This window comes from Lepidothrix coronata, unplaced genomic scaffold (genome assembly GCF_001604755.1).
Source record: "Lepidothrix coronata isolate B3197 unplaced genomic scaffold, Lepidothrix_coronata-1.0 Scaffold11, whole genome shotgun sequence".
Classification (NCBI taxonomy): Eukaryota; Metazoa; Chordata; class Aves; order Passeriformes; family Pipridae; genus Lepidothrix; species Lepidothrix coronata.
In genome coordinates this window covers 5,078,279-5,091,139 of record NW_016690191.1, presented here as the reverse complement: position 1 = coordinate 5,091,139, position 12,861 = coordinate 5,078,279, and the positions used below count along the sequence as shown (strand labels likewise).

Genomic DNA, 12,861 nt, shown 5'->3' with positions numbered 1-12,861 from the left:
GCTGCACTGGGCCATCACATCCCTTTGCCTCTGTGTGAAGTGGTTTTTGGGTGCTCGTGGCTGCACAGGATAACGGCACGCAGAGCCCCTGACCCCCCTGCTCCACGGCCCCCGCGCAGCCCCCATTAGCATCCCCGCGCGCCCGGCCCCCTGCCCAGCCTTGAACTTGGCCATGCCGGGCTGCGCTCCTTCTGCCTGCCTGGGCTTGCACAATGCCGGCCTTGACCCATTGTTTGCTTTTTTCGGATTTCAGCTGGGAAAGCGGCCACCTCGCGCAGCCTGCCCCGAGCACGCCGGGAGCGGGGCACAATGGGGAACCCTGCTCTGCAGGCAGAAGGGCTCCAAATCATTTGAGAGACATATTCATTATATTCTTTCACGGGGGTCTGTTTGCATTGGGTTTAGCGGTTACTTCCCAGACGGGGTTCAGACCAAATAAAGATCATTGAGCAGCGAGGGATTCGCTCAGGCTTTCAGGGAAATGTGCCTGATGCGGGGCACGGCGCAGCCCGGCCGCTTGGCTCCTGGCTGCTCCCACTTCCCTGTTGATTTGCCTGGGTTTATTTTGTGCCCATTGCCTCCTCCATCTTGAGATTGCACCAAATCACACGGCTCACTTTTTGCAAAAGGGAGAGTTTATTTTCAACAGTGCTTGGGGGGGTGGGATTTGAATGGGAGATAATTACAGGCAGTACGTTTCTCTTACAGGAACAGAGAGGGTGCAGCACAACAGCAGCAGGGCTGTCTGGCCTGGACAGGCTCACGGTCCTCTGGGCCACAAGCACAGCACCTTTGGGAAGGCTGTGCTCCCACAGCTCCACAGACCCAGGGATCAAGAGCAGCAAGGGCCAAGCTCTGCTCCATAAGCAAAGCTGGGAGCGAAAAGCTCCTTCCAACCTTCGCACACCCGATATTTCACCAGTTGTTACAGTGACTGGCTTGGGTCTCTCTGTCTAAGCGCTTTGGTCCTGCTCAGGGGTATTGAGGGCACTGAAGGCAACATACAGGAGTGATGTGGGATGATCCCTTGTGTTGCCCTGGCTCCCTCCCCATGGGTGGACCGGCGTGATTCGAAGTGATGCAGAAACCCGCTGTGCTCATGAATCAAAGCTGCCTCCTCTCTGGGGCCAATGCAGAAGCAGTTGGGACCCTCCTGGAGAAACTCGGAGAAGTCAGGTGGCAAGTCTGGGCAGGCGGTAGCCAACAACTCAAAGGAACTCACGGGCTTGAAAAATCCCTTCTCCACTTGCTGGGATCTAGGAAGGAAAGAAAAAAAAATGGAGTGGTTATGATCTCTGTCAGGGAAATGGTGCAGCAGCACTCAGTTGAGAACAGACCAACTTGTCTCACTGATGGAGCGAAACTCCAATCCTCTTTCCCTCCTCACCACACATTTCTCACAGCTCTGGACCACCTTTCCCCCTTCCCAACCGGGAAAACCACGGTCCTCAAGACACCGAGCTTACCCTGTGCCCGCCTCAACCCCTTACCTCTGCCTGCCCCGCACACCGCCAGCCAGGGGAGGGCTCACCGCTTGTCCTTCCTCCCTAGGCTTTGGGGCATGGGATTACTCTGCATGTCAGAGCCACTAAAGGCACAGCCCTCTGATGTTTTAATCTTCGTGTTAACTTTCCCTGCCCTCAGCGCCCTTGCCTGGCTGGAGAAAGTGATACCAAGACACCGAGCTGGAGCCGAAGCTGTGACACTCAGCAGAAGTCCCCTTCTCAGCTTTCCTTGTACCTCCCGTGCTTTGCCCCACACACCTTGCACCTTGCAGCACGTTCTCCTCCCTTTTTCCTGATTTTTTTCTCTATTTCCTTTACACTTTATCCATGTCGAGAGTATATTCCCTAGCCCCTAAACTAGTCACATGCCTTTGCTGTCTTCCCTTTGCTTTGCCTATAAACTGTTATGTTGGAAGGGGTAAAGAGTAATATAACTAATCCTTGAGTACACTTGGATCCAGAGTGCAAAAGGAACCATCAGCTGGCTAATTTATTCTTTCTATTGCACCAAATTGTAATTTTATAAAATATTGCAAATTTTATAAAATATTTGCAAGCCCATTTTAAGAGATAAATCTTCTGTGTGGCTCTCTAATGAGCCGCCCTGGGAGTAGCCAGCATGTGATCTGCTGTAGGTCGCACCACGACATTCCCGGGCTGTGACTGGTTGAACCACCGTAACTCTTTGAACTGTGCAAATACTCTACACTCTGGGGTCCAGGCTGCAATTTTCATGGGTATTTTTTCTCTCTCTTAAAAATAGATCTTCTGTAACCCCTTTATTGCAATATTCATAAAGCACTTGATGGAAATCCAAGGAAAATCCCTTCCTTTTCACAACTTTGAAGCAATCCTAAAACTTAAGAGAGCGAGAGGCCAAAGCCACCCCATGTGCATGTGTTTGGGGAAGGACCAAAGACTGTCTCTGCAGAAATAGGGTGCTGAGAGGATGGAGCCCATGCTGGCATGTGTGTAGGGAGACCCAGGCTGCAGGAAGCCAAGGCTCAGCACTTCTTTGTCCTATGTGAGATCAGGAGTCATCCCCAATGTCCCCCCAAGGCTGGTAAGGATGCTGAGGTCAGGGCAGACGAGATCCGAATGGTGGTGGGTGCTTCTGCAAGCCCAGGAGAGGAGGAGGAGGAGGCTGAACCCTTGTGCTCACCAGCGAAAAGCCTTTACCTGGCAGGTAAAGCCCTCTGCCTTCTGCAGGCACAGGGTGAGCTTGCTGTGGCCTACAGAGAAGCTCCTCTATGGTGCAGATAGAGAACCTGCTCCTTGGTACCAGACATCAACCTGCCCTGGAAATTACCCTCTGCCTGGCCTGGTGCATTTGCAGCTTCAGTTTGCAGCAGTTGCAGGCACTCAGTAACTGAGGGAAGGAGGGGATGGTCTGACCCAACTTATTTGACATAAGCTTTAGGAAAGCCTAAATCTCCTGCATGCACTTTCTCTACAGTCAGAGTTCAGCCTAGCACTGTGGGTGTCTGCAAAGATAGGACTCCATCAGGACCCTATCCCAGCCCAAGGTTGCCTTCCCTCTCCAATGCCCTGTGCAGGGAAAACATCCCACAAACTAGCATGTGGAATTATTATCACTGTTTTTAAAAAAAACAATGCATAAATACTTGAAATTACAGCTCAGCCTCTGCTCCAAGACTTGCTCCTATGCCTCCTTGTGTCCCTACAAAGCCAGCACTGAGGTTTATAAGCTGACAAACTGCCCCGCCACAGCAATTCTGGGCGGTGGGAAGGGGAAAAAAAACCAACCCTCAAATAATGGTAAATGGATGCAGAACACTCCGCCTAATCAGATTCCTATCCCCTATTGAGGCCAGGAAGGAGGGACCCCGCTCCTCCCCTGCCCTCAGCCCAGCCTCCGCTTCACCGGCTCACACGGAGAAACTTTCTGGACAATTTAATCTCGCCAGGGTGTTACTTAGAAAAACCTTTTTCACTGTCAATTTTTTTCCCCCTTCCCTTCCACCCCTCCCCCCTTTTTTTTTTCTTCCCTCCCAGCCTTGATTGAATTTTGCAAGCCCCTGATATCTTTCTTTTTTTGTAGGGATGCACGCTGCTTATGCAAATACCAGCCTTTCATACCAGCCTCCCTGGCTCAAGCCCTCCAACTTGAATGTGACCAAAAGCTGTGCTCTCCCCTGCTAACTCCTTAGCACAATTACACCTCCATTCTGCTCCAGGGGCCCGGGGAGGGGGAAAAAAAAATCATTTTAAACTAATAACACGTGCTGTTTACTTTGGATAATTACAAGGGAGCTTCGGCTTCTAAGAGCTATGAAATATTCTGTTCAGCGGGGGTGGGAGGGAGGCTCCGTGTTACGCCTACGCTGCGAGTTTTATCTCCTGGCGGAGATGCTCGCACGGCCTCTCGAGGCTCCCTCCATCTCGTGCTCATCCTCTGCACCTGGGCAAGCATTTACATTTCCTACGGAGGAACTTCCCGGCGCTTTGGGCTACAGGAGAGAGGAGAAGGCGGCTGACATTTTCCTTATCTCAAGTTACAATTTCCTGCAAGCATCAAGATAATAAAACATCGGCGATGGGCAAGATGAGTGAAATGAATGCGTCGGCTCTCCCGCGGCAGCGCAGGAAGGACCAGGGAGAAAGGACACCCGGGGGACGTGGCTGCTCCGCTGGTTCTCGTTTGCATCGTGGCCCTGACGTTATTGTCCTCCTGCCTTGTCTGCTGGGGAAGTTTATGTGGAGGGCTTTTGCTGGGGCGAGGAGGAGGAGGGGAGTTTTCCCCAAAAGCACCCAGGAATCTGTCAAAAGAGGGACAGAAAAGAGAAGAAGAAGAAGAAGGGAGACAGAGAGTGGGAACGTCAAGGACCCCTGACTAATGAATAGCAAGTTTGCCCTTGAACCTCCCTGGGCTTTGCCATTCCCAGGCTCCAAACAAGGGCTGATGCATGCTTGGGCCCAGCTGCAGGGGGACTGGGCTATGGTTCATCTCAGACACTTTGACAGCCCGGGCCTTTTCCCCACATAGCTCAGACTCGCCTAACTACTCCCCTGGCAACAGCTCAGTGCAGGAACCTGCGCTGAGGCCCTGCCTGCTGCATACAGAAGTACGAGGAGGAGGAGGGGAGCCGCTGGGAGAAATTAGCTTGAGACCAGCTTAACCCATCAAATGCTGGGCAGGCATCACCAGCCCCAGTACCCTTTGCTCAGCCCCAGTACCCTCCACTCATCCCTGGGTGCTCACTGGCAATTATCCATGGTGGAGCTGGAGAGGGGCAGTGGTGGGTTAGATGTGCAGAGTCGCTGTGTATCACAAATCCCATGACCCGCTGCTTCACCATGACCCAGCCTGCTGAGACCTGGTGAGACCAAAGGTCCTCATGGTGCCAGGGATGTAGGAGGGAGCCAAAATAGCCAGCTGGAAAAGACCACCGGACACTGAGAGGAAAGGGCATGGCCTCTCCCTGGTGTGGCAGGACAGGGCATCTCTCCCTGCCAGCCAAAATGAGTGCAGGGGCTGGATGAGAGGCACAAACTTGCCCCAGCCACTCTTTCTGCATTGCAGATCAAAGGCTGGGGACAAGCTGGCCTTTAGGGTCTGCACTGAATGGCCGGAGAGAACAGGCACGAGCACCCGGTGGCTCTAAAATGCGACTCAGAAACGTTCCCACATCCCAGCCCCATATAAATCAAGGGGGAAAAAAGGGGGAGCTCTGTCCCAGCCTCTATTTTTACAGAGCATCTTTCATGTGCAGCCCCTGAGAGAGAGGGCTTTGCCGAGCTTGTTAAGGATGGCTCCAGCGCCAGGCAGAGAGGGGGACGCACCATATGGAGAGGAGAAAAAGAAAAGGGGACACTGAAAATGGAAAATTATGCAAAGCAGGAGGAGAGGCGCTGGGGGAAAGGGGGGAGGGAGGCAGCGAGGAGGTGGGGGATGGGGAGAGGGGAGGATGGAAGGGAGCCCTGACTTGGGGGACACCATAAGCTGGCATGGGGGCAGCAGGAGGGACAGAAGTTTCCCGTGATCAGGTCAGGACAGCCGTTGGCACCCTTAGGTGCTGTCACCGGAGGGCAGTTTTCCAGCCTGGCCTTTCCTGAGCAGATTTGGCACACCCTGTGCCAGGGCGATGCCTGGCTGGACTGTGGTGGGTGCACCCTGCTTCTGGAGCCATGCCATGCTGGGAGATGCAGCAAAACGGGGTCCATGGTGACCTACTTCAGAGGTGTCCTCAGGACCTCTGTTACTATGGCAATGAGGTTGCAAGCAAACATGTTTTTTGGTCAAGATTTTTGCTTTTCATCAATCACAAAAACTGGATTAGCACACCGAGGTGCCAGGGCATTGTAAGAAACAGCCCTGACCAACAGCAATGATAGCAAGGACCCAAATAGGCCCTGGATCTCAGACACCAGTGCAGTGATAGTGGATGCTTGGGTGAGTCTAAGGAGAATCCGAATGCAGTTACCAGAGCTCTTCCCTTCCCCTTGGACCCCACAGAGTCCTGGTGCCACAGGGTGAGCTGCAGGCCCAGTATGGCTTAAAGATGATGTGCAGGCATTCCAGTCCCTTGCATGTGTTATTGCCCAGCTTGTGCTCAAACATGGTGTTTGGAGAAATGACTCAGCTCTTCCCAATCCAGTTGTGGAGCTCCTTTTCTCTTCCTGGAAACCTTGTTCACCTTTCAGAAACCGCCCACCCTGTCACTGTGACAGCTTCTTTATCCCAAAGCCACCCTGTGCCTCAAGCTTGCAGAACTCTGCTGGCTCCCTGTCATGGGCCACGACCACCTTGCACATCCTCACTCAGTGGAAGCCTCCTTCTCCAGCCCATCTTTCAACCAGCATGTAAAGCCACCCAGTTGGTCCTCCAAAATCCCTGAGATTGATGCTCGTTGTTCTGTGACCTCTGCTTTGTTCCCTCCATCTCATTCCCATCTCCCCTCTGCTTTTGTTCAGAGCAACCAGTGCTTTTCCTTCACCCTCCTCAGCATCACCTGACACCCAGGAACAGAAACTGCTCCTGGATCCAACCTCTCCTCTGACTTGGCCCTGTCACAGCCTTTGATCTCACACCTATATCTACCACATTGCTCCTTTTTTTAGCTCCTTGTTTGTTGCATCAGGAAACCTTCTCTTGCTGCATCTCGAACGGATCTCTCCATTAATCCCATCTACTGTGCTTCCCCTCATTTACCATTGGTAAATTTGCCATCAGCCTTCGCAGTCGCTCTAAGCCCCTAAACCCTCATTTCAGGCAGGTATGGGGCAGATTCACATGGGGCCAGTGCACAGAGATGGGCTGGTGCAGAGACAGGCGTGGGACTGTGCCTGCAGAGATGGGCACGCTTGCCCTGGCATACACGTGTTCCTGCCTGCACATGCCAACACCTACATGTTCCTGCCCACGTTCCCGCTGCCGGATCCAAGGCTGTGGGATTTCAAGGGGAGCTCTTGTTCTCCACTGGGGCACAGGCATTATCTGAGCAACACGGCTGCAGGTTGGGATTTGGGCTGTTTGGTCTTACAGTTACCAGACTAAAAAGATGCTGTGTCCATCTAGTTTCTTCAAGAGCCATGCCCTGGAGTAAGGCTACATGTGTAGGCCAGATCCTCAGCAAAGCCCTGGAATAAGCTCTAGGCATTGAAGAGCATTCATCTAAGCAGCATACAAAAAAAAAATAGCAAAAAATAAAGTTCATGGGGGCACAAGGAAAAAAGAGTTTCCACCCACAGAGCAGCTGTGTGGGGCTCCAGAGACAGGCAGGCAACGTGGGAGATGTTTCAGAGCCTGCTCTCAAGATGATGCATTTGCAACCACTTCCCTTCTGCAACCACTGGAGGTAAACTGAGCTACCTGCCCTGCAGAGACACATTTTAATCCTCAGGCACAGGTACATGACCTGGGCTGCTTTAAGGCTGGCTGGCCACTGTGGCAAAAAGATGCAAAAATGAGATGTGCCTTCATGGGAGGGGAAGAAGAGCGATATACTCTTTCCTCACTATCCTGACACAGGCAAGAAACTGCCCCTCCACAAACAAGCCCAGCCAAAGGGGCTGTTTGGTGTTCTCACTGCAAATTCCCGCCTGCTAAGAATGGGTGCTGTGGGGGGAGCAGATGGGATTCAGCGTGTCCTTTGGATCAGGCTGGCTTCAGCTGCTGTGCTGGAAGCTGAACTGTTTCCAAGGAGGATACGGCAAGAACAATGAGTCCTGCCCAAGTGACGGTCCAAAGCGCTGGCACTTCGTCCTGATTCAACCTTGCCCCAGATTCCCGCCCTTGGCATGCATCCAGGTTCCTTTCTCCTTCAAAAGAAGCGCTGTTACAAGTCTCTGCTCCGAGTTTCTAGTCTACAAATAGAAGCAAACCAGCGCCTGCTCCAGAGCTGAACATTTCCACTAAACCCTATTTTGATGCCTGTCCCAGCTGAAGAAATCTTTGGGGACAGTGTCACTTGTAGGAGATGTTAAATATTTCGGCCTCCAGCAACACAAGACACTGATATGATATTAAACTACACGGTTTCTATATGTTCCTACACTCCTGCCTTGGCTGCAGAGATGCTCCATAAGGGCCCACCTCCAGCAAATATTTCCCTGGATAGGGAGTTGGCTGCCTTGAGTGCTGGGGCACGATGTGTTTATCGGGCAGCAAAGCTGGCCCTGCCATCTCTCCCAGGGAAGCTGTACCATGGGAGCTGCTAAAACAGCATTTCATTTCCAAACAGGGCCCCAGAGACCTCTTGTGTGAGGGATTCAACAGAGCGAGGCGTGGTAGCGCAGAACAAGGAGACACGACTCCAGGCTAAAAATAAGCCAGACCCCAGGTTGATGGACCTTATTGCTCTACACTAGGGTTCAGGCTGGCCTGTCCCCTTGAATCAGTGCCAACCTCTCCTGCACCACCACTGATGGGGAAAACGGCAAATTGGGATTTTTTCACCTCCCTCTTTCCCCCGTTTCCCTCCCCTAACTCCTTTTCCGCATCATAAGCAAAGTCCTAATAAAGCTCCCATCCCCACTGCCAGCCCTGCACCATGCTCCCAGCAGAAAAGAGATGCAAAGCCACGCTTGGAATCTGATTCCCCGGCTTTAAACGCTGCTCTGCCAGCAAAGTGCGACTTGAAAGCTCCCCTGTCACAGTTACAAAGCTCCGAACAGCCCTTCCTCGGATAATCACGCTTATCTCCAGATTAAGAAAGAGAGACCTGCAGCTGAGGCTGGTCACATGGGCTGGGATGTGGGCAAATCTCTTTTAAACAATCCCCATATAGCTGTGACCTCCACCACAGTCCAAATACACTGTCCCTCAGTCCCACTCAAAAACCAGCTCTGGAGACATGACGGAGCATGTGAGAGAAGACCAGGCTGGAGGGGGGGGTGGGAGGGAAATCAGGGAGGAGGAGTGAGAAAGCAATGGAGAAGAGGAGGGTGAGAAAGACGGAAGAAGAAATAAGTAAAGGGAGGATGTGGGAGAGGAACAGGATGTGGTGGAGAGGGAGGAAGAGTCCATGAATGGAGGGGGAGGATGATGAAGGACAGGGAGGTCTCTGCTACTCTTCCTGTTGGGGATTAGTTGTCTCTGCACTGTCCTCAGTTTAACTCTTCCCGCTCTGTCCCCGGCTGGCAGCCCAGCCCGATTACGTGACTCCAGCTGTGCCAAGCAGCCTTGGCAGGGCGAGCACGTTACCTACTTTGCTGCCACGGATTCATTAAGAGGCTTTGCTTGTGTGGGAATAGTCATCCCAACAGGGAAAGGGAAAAAAACCCCTCTGGCAAATCAACATGGCGAGGAGCTCTGACAAAGTGCCCACAGCCCAGACCAGACTTTGGGAGCAGAATTAAGGAGAGACAGGGATGTGCAAACAGGAGAGGAGGGCAGAGTGGGGGGAGATCAGCTGAAAGGGGTCCCTCAGCTCAGGGATGAGGCACCAGACAGGGAGGAAAGTGCAAGCCCTTTGCCTGGTTCTTCTTTGTGATTAAAGGCCACCTTGCATCTGGGTCAGGCACGGATGACACATTTACCCTCTGTGTACATGAAAGGTCCGAGCAACTGCAGAGTGACTTTTTCCAACAGCATGTTCCCCTCTTACATCCATCACACAATTACTTTGCAATGGAGGAGTCCAAATGGCTCTGAGACGGGCACAGAGGAAGAGTGCTGGGGCTGCACCTCTCTGAGGATGCCCATGATCTGACGGCACTGACTTGGGGCTTCCAGCCACGGCCACCAGCTGCAGCTCACGGAGGGACTGCAGTGCTGCCTCCCCGGCTGCTCATTATTCACCCTGCGCAATTAGGCACCGCTGATAAGTCACATGAAATTGCCTTTGTTCTCCAACTGAAGACCTGTGTTTCATGGGAGTCCCTTTTTCTTGCACATTAGTGATGAACTGCCCGCTGTACCTACTGCTGGAATGGCAGTGAGGATTTTGGGGCACTCTTTGGGCTCCCTCAGAGATGCCCCATGCAGGTCAATGGGGAGGTGTAGCCTGGCCTTGACAATGTTCCTGGACTTCTCTGAGCACAAAGCAGAGCTGCTCCTCCTGCAGCTCACTCTGCCCTGCTGGGGACTTGTCAGCTCTCCTCCAGACAGGTGGCTTTGTCACTGTCTCCATGTCACCTCCCAGCTTCTCTCCCAGTAGCAGAGGAAAGCCCAGTGCAGCTGCAGAGCCAGTAGGGGAAGAGGTGTCAGCCCTTCCCAACCTGAACCCTGCTGATGCCAATGGCCACCTTACCTTGTTCATCAGGACCTTCCTTCTCCTCCCCAGCCATCCCATCAGAAGGAGTCAACCCTGTGCTCTGCTGATCAGACCATGCTATCTCCCACCCAGGCTCTCTGCAGGGCCAGCCCTGCTCTCCATCCCTTCACTGCACCAGGACCCAAGTATGGAATATAAGTCAAAGCAAACAGGAACCAAGATGAAACTGGGTGCCACCAAACTCCACAGCAGGCAAGTTGTGCTCCAACAAAACTTCCCAAAATGACCTCGATTTCAGAGCAGCCTTGGGCCATCCCTCTTTTGGCATCTGGCAGCTGCTCAGACACAGACAGGACTACGGACAGAAAAGACATCTTGGCTCATTAATGAGTTTTTCCCATTCTGCTCAAGAAATGTATGTGAGCTCTCAAGTCTTGTTGATTTAAGGGAAAGGATGCAAAATTAATTTAGAAAGGAAATTAATTAGATGTGAACTGGTGTTTACATCCCTACTCACACAATGAATTCTTGTGTGAACCTACAGAATGCAGATGGATGGATGGATGGATGGATGGATGGATGATAACAGACTCTAGGAATGACATTATGTGCTGGTCCATACGCTGGGGATGTAGAAAGACTTTTCTCTGCATTGGTAATTAATAACTCTATCCTGAGCAAATGTTGATAAATCCTTTATAGCACACGTTATCTCTGTCTCTCCAACTCCTGTTCTGCATTTCCATTTGCCTGTTTCCACTGCTCCACCCCTGGCACCCACACGCTTCACTTCCCTCCCATATTTTGTAACTGGTAGCAGATTTGACTCCCTTTCTGGAGAAGCAGGCAAGGGTTTTGTTGCTGTGGCTTTGTGTGAGTGATCGCATGTGTATGTGTGTATACAAAGATGGATATAAATCCACTGGAAATAAACACCTTTTAAGGGACTTGAGAGACAGACACCCAGGGCAGAGGAGAAGAAAGAGCCTACAGACCCTCAGCCAGACAATCAGGCAGGATGAAGAGAAAGAGCTAGTGAACCAAAAAAAGGCTCAGTTATCTTTTAAACTCTCTATGATTTGCAAGGAAAGCAGCAGATCTCATTGCTGGGAAGCCCAGCTCTGCTGATGCAACCCTCACCCCTTCTTCTCCCAGCTCCACACAGCTCAATTACCCCGGGCTGCCAGGCTGCACTGAGCACACCCCCACCACCCTGCATCTCCCCCACCGCTGAGACAGCTTTCGCCAATGGAAGGAGTACAAATATATTCATTGGCACCTTATCAGACATGCATGCAAAACTAATTAACATGGGGAGACATGCAAGCTGCCACCCAGCCACAAATACACACCCACGAGCATGCACACACACACGCACGCATGCACAAGGCAACCCTTGTCTAGGGGGGACATTCAAAAGGCTTTGTCACTAATTTAGGCATCTGTCTCAGTCTGGTCTGGTCCTCCTGGCTAGGCTGGAGTTGTGGTTTTTTTCCCACTCTGTTTGACAATGCTGGGAACATGCCCGGAGACCCCTCATTCAAATCACCCCTTGACAATGGTCTCATTGTGTGAGCATATAGAAAAGGGAAAGGATGGGGGAGAAGATGTGGAAGGGGGGTAAGGAATTAAAATGTGAACCCAAGGAAGTGTTTACTAACACAAGCCTCGCAGCTGCCCCGTCTCTCCTCCACCCCCTTCTTCCGCCCCTGGCCGCTCCAATGGCCCAGCTTGTCCCCAGTGCGTGGCGGGCAGCGGGAAGTCAGGACAGTGGAGCGGGAGCAGGAGCAGGGCTGCACAGAGGTGCACGGAGAGATGGCAGACTCTAGGGATGAAGCCTCAGGGCATTCAAGCCTTTGGCAGCAGGGGGGCAAGTACAGGTTAGAGAAGAGAAGATAGAGCCAGAGATGTCTTGGAGAGGATTAGGGACTTAAAATGTCCTGGGAAGGACATCTTCATGGAGGAGCAAGGGATTTATTGGTATAACCACTCCAAGGCTTTCCAGGCAGGAACAAAAAGTGTATAAACCTGGCCTCATGGATTTAGAGCAAGCGAGCAACCTCACTGCATGGTTTGGACTGCTCTCTTTGGTGCTGCTGCCAGACATGATACAGTGTGAGAAGAAAGGGAGGGAGCAGCAGGGTGTCGGGGCTGGGGGCTCAGGGGTTGAACCAAACTACCTTCAGGACCCCACCGTCTGCCTATTGCGAGTTATTAAATACTAGGAGAAAAAAAAACCAGGAAAAAAATGCCCCAATGCCCTGACCACCCCCCAGCCACGCCTGGGGAAGGAAATTGCGAAGGTACAGACGGGGAATGTGAGCCCCCAGCCCACCGCGCTTGGCTGGCCTTGGCAGATCTGTTCAGCTGGAAATGCCCATGAGCCAGCAGGGCAAAGGGAACGAGAGCTGGGGAGGGGGAGAAGATGATGACAACGTTTTCCATATATGCAAATGCATCCGCACAAGATACCCAGAGGGAGACAAAACAAAGAGACCTCAAAGAGGCTGGCTCTGAGACCCGCACAAAGCCAGATACCTCTGTAAACCTGCGGCGTTTGCACGTGAGGACCTGCGCCATGCAAGATGTGATGCTGCCGAGAGGTTCCCCCCCATCTGAGCAGATATCAGCCCAAAGATAGCCTGATTGAGGAGCCCAGAGAAAGCTGCAAAGACAAA

At 52.3% G+C, this 12,861-nt stretch overlaps 1 long non-coding RNA gene across 4 annotated transcripts in view; it reads right to left on the bottom strand.

Annotated features, from left to right (window-relative positions):
- Positions 1-625: 625 nt before the first annotated feature.
- The window catches only part of LOC108492632, a 43,607-nt gene continuing 31,371 nt past the window's right edge, over positions 626-12,861 (bottom strand). For all 4 annotated transcript variants that reach the window (XR_001873179.1, XR_001873176.1, XR_001873178.1 and 1 more), the window contains one exon: positions 626-1,256. This is a non-coding gene — a long non-coding RNA (uncharacterized LOC108492632). The remainder of the gene's footprint in view (positions 1,257-12,861) is intronic.